This window comes from Heloderma suspectum, chromosome 1 (assembly GCF_057233095.1).
Source record: "Heloderma suspectum isolate Gila_16-S chromosome 1, 16-S_ref, whole genome shotgun sequence".
Taxonomy (NCBI): domain Eukaryota; kingdom Metazoa; phylum Chordata; class Lepidosauria; order Squamata; family Helodermatidae; genus Heloderma; species Heloderma suspectum.
The window spans coordinates 933,179-946,084 of NC_139458.1; the positions used below are offsets into that span (position 1 = coordinate 933,179).

Below are 12,906 nucleotides of genomic sequence, written 5' to 3' on the forward strand. Positions count from 1 at the left end.
AGGAATTAGGTGTTCCTTGACCATATGCCTGTCGATCTCCAGCTGCAATCCTGCCCCTTCAGCCTGTACTTCGCCTTTGCCAGGGGGGTCTTCTCCCTCTTTTGGGAGAAGACTGACTGAGCCAAAGTAGGATTTGAGCACCTCTGCCTTTTTTTTTGTCCTCTGAGATCATTTTGCCATCCTTATTTAATAGCTGAACCACCATTTCTTTCCGCCTTTGACTATGCACGTAGGTGAAGAAAGCCTTTTTGTTGTTTTTAACATCCCTTGCTAACCTCAGCTCATTCTCAGCTTTAGCCTTCCTGACGCCATCCCTGCAATTCTGTGCTATCTGCCTGTACTCTTCCTTTGTTGCTTGGCCTTCTTTCCACTTCCTATATATGTTCTTTTTTGTTTTCAGGTCATCCCTAAGCTTTTTGTGAAGCCACATTGGCTTCTTCTGTTGTCTTCCACCTTTTCTTCTTGTTGGAATTGCTTGTGATTGTGCCTTGAGAGTTTCCTTTTTTAAAAGCTCCCACCCATCTTGGACTCCTTTTCTCGCTAGCATCGCTTGCCATGGGACCTTACTGATCATTGTTCTGAGTTTATGAAAATCAGCTTTCCTAAAATCCAGGGTATGCGTTTGACTACACTCGGCTTTTGCTTCCCTTAGAACCAAGAACTCAAGTACAACATGGTCGCTTTCCCCCAGAGTTCCTGTAACTGCTACTTGATCCACTAAGTCATCTCTGTTGGTTAGGATCAAGTCAAGGAGAGCCAATCCTCTAGTTCCTTCCTCTACTTTCTGTAGGAGGAAGTTATCCGCCACACAAGTCAGGAACTTCCTGGAGGGGCCATGTTTTGCAGAAGTGGTCTCCCAACAAATATCGGGGAAATTGAAGTCCCCCATTACTACTACATCATGCTTCCTTGAAACCTTGGCCATGTGCTTTTCAAAAGTTTCATCCTCGTCTTCTCCTTGATTGGGTGGCCGGTAGTAGACTCCGACCACCAGGTTCCTTTTATTCTTTGCTCCATTTATTTCGACCCAGATGCTCTCGATGGGGCTACCAAGCTCCGCCTCCTGTATTTCTGTGCAGAGATATGTATTTTTCACATACAGTGCAACCCCACCTCCCTTTCTGTTCCTCCTGTTCTTTTTGAACAAGTTATATCCTTCACTTGCTGCATTCCAGTCATGAGAGTCATCCCACCAAGTCTCAGTTGTACCTATCAAGTCATAATTTCCCTCTTGTATTAAGAGTTCAAGTTTGTTCTGTTTGTTTCCCATACTCTGGGCATTAGTATATAGACATCGAAGACCATGTGCTTCATAGTCTGGCTTTCTTCCTACATGTGTCTGAAGACTATTATTGGGCGCTATCAGAGCTGTTCTCTCCATTGCAGTGCATGCGCCTACGTCCATTGTTACCCCCAACATTACATCTCCCTTCCCCGTAGGATTCAGTTTAAAGCCCTCCTGATGAAGTTCTTCATGCTGTGGCCAAACACATTCTTCCCAGCCTTTGTGAGGTGCAACCCATCCCTAGCCAACAGCTCATCTTCCAGGAAGTATAGCCCATAGTCCCAGAATCAAAATCTCTCTCGTCGGCACCACCTTCGTAGCCAGTCATTCACCTGAAGTATTTTTCGTTCCCTTTCTATCCCTCTTCTAACTACTGGAAGGATGGATGAGAAAACTATCTGGGCCCCAAAGTTCTTGAGTTTCCTTCCCAAAGCTTCAAAGTCTGACGTGATCTCTTCGTAGCTCCACTTGGCGGTATCATTTGTTCCCACATGGATGAGAAGAAAGGGATACCTGTCAGTGGGCTTTATGAGTGCAGGCAACCTTTCAGTCACGTCTCTAATCTGTCCTCCCGGGAGACAACATACCTGGCGAGTCCATGGGTCTTCGCGACATACTTGGGTCTCGATCCCACGCAGCAAGGAGTCTCCCACTACTACCACTCTTCTCTTCTTCTTCTTGTAGGCCTGGGTTTCATCGCCTCTGTTTGACTGAGCTTTAGCCTCTTGCTCACTCTCATGCAGGTTCCCCTGATTCTTCCTCTGCAGGCTGTCCTCCAGTCTCATCTGCAAGTACCTGGAATCGGTTCCACAGCTCCACTGCTTCCACTGGTGCAGAGCGGCGTCTAGTTTTTCTTCTCCTAACTGTCACCCTTTACCAAGGAGTATCCTCTACTCCACTTTTCTTCACCTCAGCATTTCCCACTGCCTCATCTTGCTGTTGCTCTTCAAGCTTCTGGTCTGCCCTTTGCTGCTGTAGTTCCCCCATTCTGTCCAAGAACTCTTCGTGTTCTCTTATTCCCCGGAGGGTCGACAGTCGCCGCTCCAGTCCACTTACTTTTTCCTCCAGCAGCGTGATCAACTTGCACTTGTTGCAGGTATAGGCCACGTTGTTCTCAGGCAAGAAAACAAACATTGCACACACCTTGCAGGTCACCACCACTGGAGTCTTGTCCTTCCATGGCCTCTATTCCCTTTTTGTGTCTAGCTTTGTGATTGTTCTAGACTAGCCTGTGCCTGCTCCTCTACTCAGTAGAGGTTAAAAGCAGAGTCCCACTGGTGTGAAAGTGTGTGTTACAAGACAAATAAATGGAAGTTAGTGAAAAAATAAAATAAAATAAAATAAAATAAAATAAAATTGTTAGGGGCCTCCCCCTTGACCTCCCCTGCCGAACTCCCCTGGCCAACTCCTGTTTGCTCCCCCGTCCGCTCGCTCTGGTCGCTCGCTCTCTGGGAGCTTGCCTGCTTCTGTAGTCCCTGGACCAGCTGGAGCAGCTTGCTCCGCTCTGCTCTGCTCAGGTGGGAGGCGGGAAACAGACTAAAGCTTCCCCCCCACTCAGCTGCTGGGAGTACTCAGGCCACACCCCTCCAATTCAGTTGGAGCTCTCAGAAGCACCTGGTGAGCTCACAGCCAATCAGAAGGATAAAGGGCAGCGCCCTGGGCTTCCTGCAACCCACTTACCTCTTAGCCTCTGCCTCCTTTGTCTGCTCAACCACTGCAACTCCCCTGGCCAACTCGTTTGCTCCCGCTGTTCGCTCGCTCTGTTCGCTCACTCTCTGGGAGCTTGCCTGCTGGATCTGATGCTGGATCTGACGAAAATGCAGATTGTTCCTTGAATAGAAGGGAGTGAGTGGAGGGGAGGCTATTTCCAGAGGGGTAGCTATGTTCGTCTGTTGCATCAAAAACAACGAAGAGCGCAATCCTATGCGTGTTTAGACAGAAGGAAGTCCTACCACTCCCAGCATTCCCCAGCCAGCTGGCTGGGGAATGCTGGGAGTGGTAGGACTTTCTTCTGTCTAAACACACATAGGCTTGTGCCCTAAGAGTCTTGTGGTACGTTAAAGTAAGAGCGGGGAAGCTCATTCAGCCCAAGAGCCAAATTCCATTTCGGAGAAATGCTTGGAGGCTGCATTCCAGTGGTAGGCGGCCCCAAAGGCAAAAGAGGCAGCCCCCCAAATGCCAACCTATAGCTTAAAGCTCTTCTTGCTAGTAACTAAGCCTTGGAGAGGCATTTCGACCTTTTCGACTGACCAAAACTGCTCAAAAGCCAGGGAACCACCAAATGATTTGGATTCCTGCATTGAGCAGGGGGTTGGACTCGATGGCCTTGTAGGCCCCTTCCAACCCTACTATTCTATGATTCTAATAATAAATAGTCTAGAAGGTGTCAGATTCTTTTTGTTGCCTTTGTGACCTTATATGTTTAGTTAATTTTTCAATTAACAAAACACATGGCTATTTACAGATCTGTAGGTTCTTTCCAATTCTTTGCTGTTAGTTGACAGAATGCCACCATCATAACAGTCAACATTTATTTTTCTGGTAAATGTTCATTAAGGCCGCTAAGATAGATAACATCAACTTAGGATCCATGTGTACTTCCCCTCCTATTATATTCCTCCCTCCCTCCAGAAGTCATGTATTTGTCTACATTCCCTCTACATATGTTGGTAGATACCCCTCCAACAGGTTGTTTCATATATATAACTTAAAGTTATCAAGGTTAAATACCACCACTCTACTACCCTCAAGAAGTTTTCCCATAGTTTTGGTGACACTGAACGATACAGTTTTTAAACCCTTCTTCCATTCAATTTCTTTTCCCCTATCTTTTCTTGTATGTCACATTCCCATATTTGTTTCGGACCAATGGTTGTTCCCCTTGATTCCATAAGTAATATCCTATGTATGTTGGATATGAGGCCTTTGGCTGGCAGTTCAGATACAAGCATCAATTGTGCAAATGTCACTGGAGTCCACCCAGAGAAGGGCCTTAAGTGTGGTGGCTCCCTTCCTGTGGAACTCCCTGCCTCTAGGGGTCAGGCAGGCACCAAAAGAGCTGAAAAGGTCTTTTTCAGGAAGGCTTGCTTGGTTAACCAGCCTCGGTTTTATTGGCACTGTTTTTTAAAGAATAATTTAACATGTTTCTTTCTTTCCACCTTTGTTAATTTTACCTCTTGTTGTTCACTGCTCCAGAATCTTACATAGGGAGCAGTATAGAAATGTTATAAATGGACTGTTTCTGATCTAAAGGGTTGGTACTAAAATGGGGTACCTGCTATAGTGGCCACCAGTTTACCATTGTGTTACCTAACTGGTCCTTCAGTTCTGGACTTGTTTCGGAGGTAATTTCCACAAATAGATCCCTTAACCTAAATAATCTGACCTATTTCTAGGTGCTAAATTGAATAAATTTGTCTTCGTCATAAAAACTCGGATGTGGTAAAACTAGTATAAGAGGGAAAACAAATGGGGATGTTATGTTGCCATTTTCTAGAAATGTTAAGTGTGCTAGATGCAAGAAGGAATTAGCAATCACCTCCAAACCTTTTGCTATAGAAATAGCAGAGGGGAGGCCTTGAATTTTATGTTTGCTAATTCTTATCGATTCCATATTTATCCAGTGGTGTTCTTCATTCATACAAATTAGAATCATAGAATAGTAGGGTTGGAAGGGCCTACAAGGCCATCGAGTCCAACCCCCTGCTCAATGCAGGAATCCAAGTCAGAGCATCCCTGACAGATGGCCATCCAGCCTTGTCTTGAACGCCTCCAGTGTGGGAGAGCCCACCACCTCCCTGGGTAATTGGTTCCACTGTCTAATTAAATTTATCACCTGCCTAATGTGGAATGTCTCAAAGTATAGTTGTGTATTTGATATTCCTTCATTTCTGGAATGTCTGTATAAGATTTTTTTTAAATCATTCTATATTGTTTTATTATGAAAAAAATTGCCAGTTTAACGATTTCTGTGGGATTGCAATCAGCAGAACCTGAAAGACGTATGAGTCTGGGAAGTCTTGCCAATTTCATCGCCTCCACCCAGGCAAGAGAGATTAATGTTGGTCCAATTTCTCATATCTTTTATTTGGTTAATTAAGGGGGAAACAGTTTATTTGATTAGCTTTGGGAGATTTACAATGACAGAATCTTCATTCACCCTACATTGCTAGACAATTGATTCAAACGGGGTGTGTATAAAAATCAGTTTTTCTGCCCTCTGACTACCGATGCCCCAGTAATAATTACATTAACATATGGACAGACAATGTAAACTTCCCCTTAACCTCGAGTTTGATTTTGGCAGAGGGGGAACGCTTCCGAGCACACCCCTGCGGAGGACCTTAACACATTTGCTTTGACAAACTTTGAAAGACTAGAGCGTGAAGATTTTCCCCACTACAAATTATTTAATAAAATATAACGACACTTCCCTAAGACATCTTATATTGCAGCACTATCTCTTTGGATCAGTCCCTTGTTCTAATGTCAGAGCTACGTGAGTTCATGTGAATGACGTGCCAATTGATGAAGCTGCAAATGGAGCAGACAATGGCATTCCAGAAGGTGGAGACTGCTGAGGAGAACACATCAGAGTCACACGAAGAATCTGCCAGTTGATGAAGAAAACCCTCCTTGTGAATCTGATGTGTTCTCCTCGGTAGCCTCCACCTTCTAGCATTCCCTCTTCCATTGTCTGCTCCATTTGCAGCTTCTTCTTCAGTTGGCACATTATTCACACATAACGACAACCCAGAGGATGGGTTGAGTATAGGCTCAATTGTACATTGTTACGTGTGTCATGTGCTGACCATGCTCAAACCAGGAAGGGAACCCATTCTTTGTTGGTGGGTTGTGAACTCTGGATTGTTCATGGTTAACAACTCAGTTAAGCCACAGTGCAGGGCTCGCTCGTAACCACAACCCACGATGCAGCGACAAACCATGCCCAACCCATACTCTGGGTTGTCATTATGTGCAATGCATGTCTTTACCTACCTTTGGGGATCAATTGAAGTTAGTTTAATTTGTTTTGCCTCCCTGTGAAGTGAGCATAAACCTAGTTCTGCTAATTGATGGAAAATCTGGTGTGACTTACAGCAGAGCTGCTTTATATAGGGAATGTATGGCAACACAGCACTTAGTATTGGAAGTAATAAATGCAGGCTAGAGCTAATTTAAAAGTTCAATTCAGCTTAATATATTAATGCTCTAAGACACATCATGAGAAGCTAACAATGTTTAACTACAAGCACCCCATAAAGCTGGGTGTGTGAGTGTAAGTGAGCAAAGACGTGGTTTAACAGCAACTGTTCCATTTCCATTTAAAGAGACATCTACAATATTAAGGAAAGTGAAGTGCATGATGGGACCTGGACTCTACATGCTGTAATGACTCAGCAATTCGGACAATCTGTTCAAGCCAAGTTCCAATGTGTGGAACCTGCATGAGAGTGAGCAAGAGGCTAAAGGTCAGTCAAACAGAGGCGATGAAACCCAGGCCTACAAGAAGAAGAAGAGAAGAGTGGTAGTAGTGGGAGACTCCTTGCTGCGTGGGATCGAGACCCAAGTATGTCGCGAAGACCCGTGGACTCGCCAGGTATGTTGTCTCCCGGGAGGACAGATTAGAGACGTGACTGAAAGGTTGCCTGCACTCATAAAGCCCACTGACAGGTATCCCTTTCTTCTCATCCATGTGGGAACAAATGATACCGCCAAGCGGAGCTACGAAGAGATCACGTCAGACTTTGAAGCTTTGGGAAGGAAACTCAAGAACTTTGGGGCCCAGATAGTTTTCTCATCCATCCTTCCAGTAGTTAGAAGAGGGATAGAAAGGGAACGAAAAATACTCCGGGTGAATGACTGGCTACGAAGGTGGTGCCGACGAGAGAGATTTGGATTCTGGGACCACGGGCTATACTTCCTGGAAGATGGGCTGTTGGCTAGGGATGGGTTGCACCTCACAAAGGCTGGGAAGAATGTGTTTGGACACAGCATGAAGAACTTCATCAGGAGGGCTTTAAACTGAATCCTACGGGGAAGGGAGATGTAATGTTGGGGGTAACAATGGACGTAGGCGCATGCACTGCAATGGAGAGAACAGCGCTGATAGCGCCCAATAATAGTCTTCAGACACATGTAGGAAGAAAGCCAGACTATGAAGCACATGGTCTTCGATGTCTATATACTAATGCCCAGAGTATGGGAAACAAACAGAATGAACTTGAACTCTTAATACAGGAGGGAAATTATGACTTGATAGGTATAACTGAGACTTGGTGGGATGACTCTCATGACTGGAATACAGCAGTTGAAGGATATAACTTGTTCAAAAAGAACAGGAGGAACAGAAAGGGAGGCGGGGTTGCACTGTATGTGAAAAATACATATCTCTGCACAGAAATACAGGAGGAGGAGCTTGGTAGCCCCATCGAGAGCATCTGGGTTGAAATAAATGGAGCAAAGAATAAAAGGAACCTGGTGGTCGGAGTCTACTACCGGCCACCCAATCAAGGAGAAGCCAAGGATGAAACTTTTGAAAAGCAAATAGCCAATGTTTTAAGGAAGCATGATGTAGTAGTAATGGGGGACTTCAATTTCCCCGATATTTGTTGGGAGACAAATTCTGCAAAACATGGCCCCTCCAGGAAATTCCTGACTTGTGTGGCGGATAACTTCCTCCTACAGAAAGTAGAGGAAGGAACTAGAGGATCGGCTATCCTTGACTTGATCCTAACCAACAGAGATGACTTAGTGGATAAAGTAGCAGTTACAGGAACTCTGGGGGAAAGCGACCATGTTGTACTTGAGTTCTTGGTTCTAAGGGAAGCAAAAGCCGAGTGTACTCAAACGCGTACCCTGGATTTTAGGAAAGCTGATTTTAATAAACTCAGAACAATGATCAGTAAGGTCCCATGGCAAACAATGCTAGCGAGAAAAGGAGTCCAAGATGGGTGGGAACTTTTAAAAAAGGAAATTCTCAAGGCACAATCACAAACAATTCCAACAAGAAGAAAAGGTGGAAGACAACAGAAGAAGCCAATGTGGCTTCACAAAAAGCTTAGGGATGACCTGAAAACAAAAAAGGACACATATAAGAAGTGGAAAGAAGGCCAAGTAACAAAGGAAGAGTACAGGCAGGTAGCACAGAATTGCAGGGATGGCGTCAGGAAGGCTAAAGCGGAGAACGAGGTGAGGTTAGCGAGGGATGCTAAAAACAACAAAAAGGCTTTCTTCAGCTACGTGCATAGTAAAAGGCAGAGGAAAGAAATGGTTGTTCAGCTATTAAATAAGGATGGCAAAATGATAACAGATGACAAAGAAAAGGCAGAGGTGCTCAATTCCTACTTTGGCTCAGTCTTCTCCCAAAAGAGGGTCTATGACCCCCCTGGCAAAGGCGAAGTACAGGCTGAAGGGGCAGGATTGCAGCTTGAGATCGACAGGCATATGGTCAAGGAACACCTCATTACTTTGAATGAGTTCAAATCTCCAGGGCCAGATGAACTGCATCCTAGAGTCATAAAGGAACTGGCAGAAGAACTCTCAGAACCGCTGTCTATTCTCTTTGAGAAATCATGGAGGACCGGGGAAGTGCCAGATGACTGGAGGAGGGCTAACGTTGTCCCTATCTTCAAAAAGGGTAAAAAGGAGGAACCTGGGAACTACAGACCAGTCAGTCTGACATCAATCCCTGGGAAAATTCTGGAGCAGATCATAAAGCAATCCATCTGGAAGCACCTTGACAACAATGCCGTGATTACTCGAAGCCAACATGGATTTGTCAAAAACAAGTCCTGCCAGACAAATCTGATCTCATTTTTTGATCAAGTCACCTCCCTTGTAGACCGTGGGAATGCTGTAGACATCATATACCTCGACTTCAGCAAAGCTTTCGACAAAGTGCCCCATGATATCCTGATGAGCAAACTTGCTCGAAGTGGGCTAGATGAAACAACGATCATGTGGATCCACAGTTGGCTACAGAATCGGACTCAAAGAGTGCTTATCAATGGGACCTTCTCAAGCTGGGGAGAGGTAACGAGCGGGGTACCGCAGGGCTCAGTCCTGGGCCCAGTGCTCTTCAACATTTTTATTAATGACTTGGAGGAGGAGGTGCAGGGAATGCTGATCAAATTTGCAGATGACACAAAATTGGGAGGGATAGCTAATACTTTGGAAGACAGAAACAAAATTCAAAGTGATCTTGATAGACTGGAGTGCTGGGCAGAAAACAACAGAATGGCATTTAATAGGGACAAATGCCAAGTTCTGCACCTAGGAAAAAGAAACCAAATGCACAGTTACAAGATGGGGGATACGTGGCTCAACCACACTACGAGCGAGAAGGATCTTGGAATTGTCGTCGATCACAAGCTGAATATGAGCCAACAATGTGATGTGGCTGCAAAAAAGGCAAATGCTATTTTGGGCTGCATTAATAGAAGCATCGCTTCCAAATCCCGGGAAGTACTAGTTCCCCTCTACTCAGCACTGGTTAGGCCTCATCTGGAGTACTGTGTCCAGTTCTGGGCACCACACTTTAAGAAGGATGCAGACAAGCTGGAGAGGGTTCAAAGGAGGGCAACAAAGATGATCAGGGGACTGGAAACAAAGCCCTATGAAGAGAGACTGAAAGAACTGGGCATGTTTAGCCTTGAGAAGAGAAGACTGAGGGGAGATATGATAGCACTCTTCAAGTACTTGAAAGGCTGTCACAGAGAAGAAGGCCAGGATCTCTTCTTGATCATCCCAGAGTGCAGGACACGGAATAATGGGCTCAAGTTACAGGAAGCCAGATTCCGGCTGAACATCAGGAAAAACTTCCTGAGTGTCAGAGCAATACGGCAATGGAACCAATTACCTGGGAGGTGGTGGGCTCTCCCACACTGGAGGCCTTTAAGACGAGGCTGGACAGCCATTTGTCAGGGATGCTCTGACTTGGATTCCTGCATTGAGCAGGGGGTTGGACTCGATGGCCTTGTAGGCCCCTTCCAACCCTACTATTCTATGATTCTATGAACCTAAACAACGAATGCCCACTCTGACGTCTCATGCTGAATGCTGTCTCTGGAGTTTCTCTGTTGCAAGATAGCCACTTCAAGGTCTGTTACCGAATGACCTGGATCGCTGAAAGGCTTCTCCAAAGGGCGGCCGGGGACACAACCGGACACCGTCATACAGCTCCACGATGGACACAGAACTACCTCCTCGTACCAACACCCAGAGACCACGATGCATCCCTACTCACCTCAAGCTAACCACCTGGACAAACCACACGAGCCACTGTCTACAGCCAGGCCCTGGGATACAAGCGCATTGGTTCCTGTCCCTCTGACAGAGACTCAACCCTACAGGACCACTCTAAACAGGCCAACAACACTGCAACCCGGCCTTGCAACTAACACCGCTACCAGCAAACTGTGGAGGAGCCTTTCAGCACCTCAGGATATTCTGGAACAATCTTCTAAGTGGTTGCCTTGCAACAGAGAAACTAGAGAGACAGAATTCAGCGTAAAGCCTCACAGCTGACATTCATTGTTGCATTCCATACCTTGGAACTTGGCTTGAACGGACTGGCTGAATGGTGAGTCATTAGTGTGCAGAGCCCAAGTCCCACCTTGCAGTTCATTTTCCTTTATATTGTAGATGTCTCTTTAAATGGAAATGGAATGGTTGCTGTCTACCTACCCATCACTGAGTTTCCCATCCTGAACCTATCCATTCCTGTATCTAACTGAGTGGGTTAGGCCCACAAAACCTCATGCCTTAGTAATAAAAACATTGTTCGTCCTAAAGGTACCACAGATCCTTTTCAGGAAGAATGTCCTCAGGAAGAGGAGGCCTCACAGACTTGTGTGACCCCCAGCTCTAAGCACAGCGATCCCCATGAAGAGGATGATTCCATGAATTAAGTGAAAGCAGGGCTAACCTAGGCCAGCCCCATGAAGGGCAGTTGCCAGCCAAGTGTGTAACGCAGCAGCGAGGAGAAGTATCCCCATAAAGAGGTGGCTTCTCAGGGATCTGTTGACCAGAGTTCGAAACGTGGTCAGCCCCATGAAGAGGCAGCTTGCCAGGCAACTGAGACCCCCAGCTCTAAGCGCAGCGATCTCCATCAGGAGGACGATTCCATGACTTATGTGATGGCAGGTCTAACCAGCAGAGGAAACGCCTATGTGGTCTTTGGCCGGACCAGCCAAAGCAGTGTCCTGGGTCCATATGTTGAGGAGACAGACAACCTGGGGCTGAGGAGTGAAAATGCACAATTACACAGAAGGAGGAACAAAACACCAAAACTAACACAGGATAGAAGTCACTAATTTCCATGTCCATAGGGGGACCTGTCTTTTCATATTTCCCTGAAACTGAAGCTGGATTTCAATAGGGTTTCCCAGAGATGTATTAAACAGAGGTCTAAAAGGAGTCATCCCAAGAAAGGAGAGGCTTTTCTGGCATGTGTGAAGGCCAGCTCTGCTATTCCTATTAATGGCAGTTTGTCAAGGCATGCGTAAAGCCCAGGACTAAGCTCAACCATCCCCATTAAGAGGAGGTGAGACTGGCCTGTGGTCACAGCACAGTTTCCAGGCATCCCGAGAATAGAAGCTGCATTTCACCTTTCCTTCAATCCATCCACAACAGGAAAGCTGAGGAAATGTCCTTTTAGTCTTCAGCAAGCCCAGCCAAAGCAGGAGCTTAGCATTGCAAGTAACACCGCTACCAGCAAACCTGTCCAGGAGCCTTTCAACATTTCATGTCATTCTGTAACAATCCTCAAAGTGGCTGCCATGCAAATCTGGAGCAAACAGACAAGGTGGGGCTGAGGAATGAAAATGCAGTTACACAGGAATAAAACACCAAAACTAACAGAGTGTAAAACTTACTCATTTCCACATCTAGAGAGGGACCTGACTTTTCAGATGTCCCTCAGACTAAAGCTGGATTTCAACAGGGTTTCTTTGCTCAGTTGATTTTCAGAACAGCCAGGGCTGGGTGGGCAGGGGAGAGAGATGGAGAACAGAGTAAGTGCCCAATCTACCCTTTCACCTGCCAGTCCAAAATGTAGTGTCCTGTGCCAGGGAAGAAGAGCTCTGTAGAAACTCTCCACCCAGCCAAAGTATGGGCAAGACTGAGAGCTCACAGAAACTATGTCTTTGGCTATGCAGCCACAGCTGAACTGAGTCTGGCTCATTAGTACTCACAGCTGGGTCTTTCCCCTCATGAGTAGGTTCTTCCAGCCTTGATCTCTTTGATGCTTTCCTCCATTGCCCCTTTTGGTGCTCTGTAGCACTGAAACTTTTAAAAAAGAAAAAAACTCTTTAACAATTCCTGCACAGCTGGTTCTCCCTCCTCATGAGTAGACTCTTGCTTTGAGCAGTGCCTTCCAGCCTTGACCCTTTCAGCACTCTGCATTGCTAAATGGAGCCATTAAAAAATATAATCTTGAGGAGCTGGTTCTTCTGAAACTGATTTTCTCCATGCAAAGCAGGCGCTTTACCAGGCCCATCCCTTAACCCCCCTTAGCTCTGTAGCACTCAAAGTACCAATAAAAAAAAATCCATGGGGTATATGTAAAGTGTGGGAATGGACTCGCAGCTTTCTTCAGTCGTGGGCTCCAGATGGGAGGA

General features: G+C 45.9%; 1 long non-coding RNA gene across 1 annotated transcript; it reads right to left on the reverse strand.

Annotated features, from left to right (window-relative positions):
- Nucleotides 1-397: 397 nt before the first annotated feature.
- LOC146356797 (uncharacterized) lies at nt 398-12,574 on the reverse strand. The gene is made up of 4 exons (XR_014787610.1): nt 12,481-12,574; nt 12,163-12,267; nt 2,966-3,115; nt 398-2,559 (listed from the first exon to the last, which is right to left on the reverse strand). It is a non-coding gene; the product is annotated as an uncharacterized LOC146356797 (long non-coding RNA).
- Nucleotides 12,575-12,906: the final 332 nt, after the last annotated feature.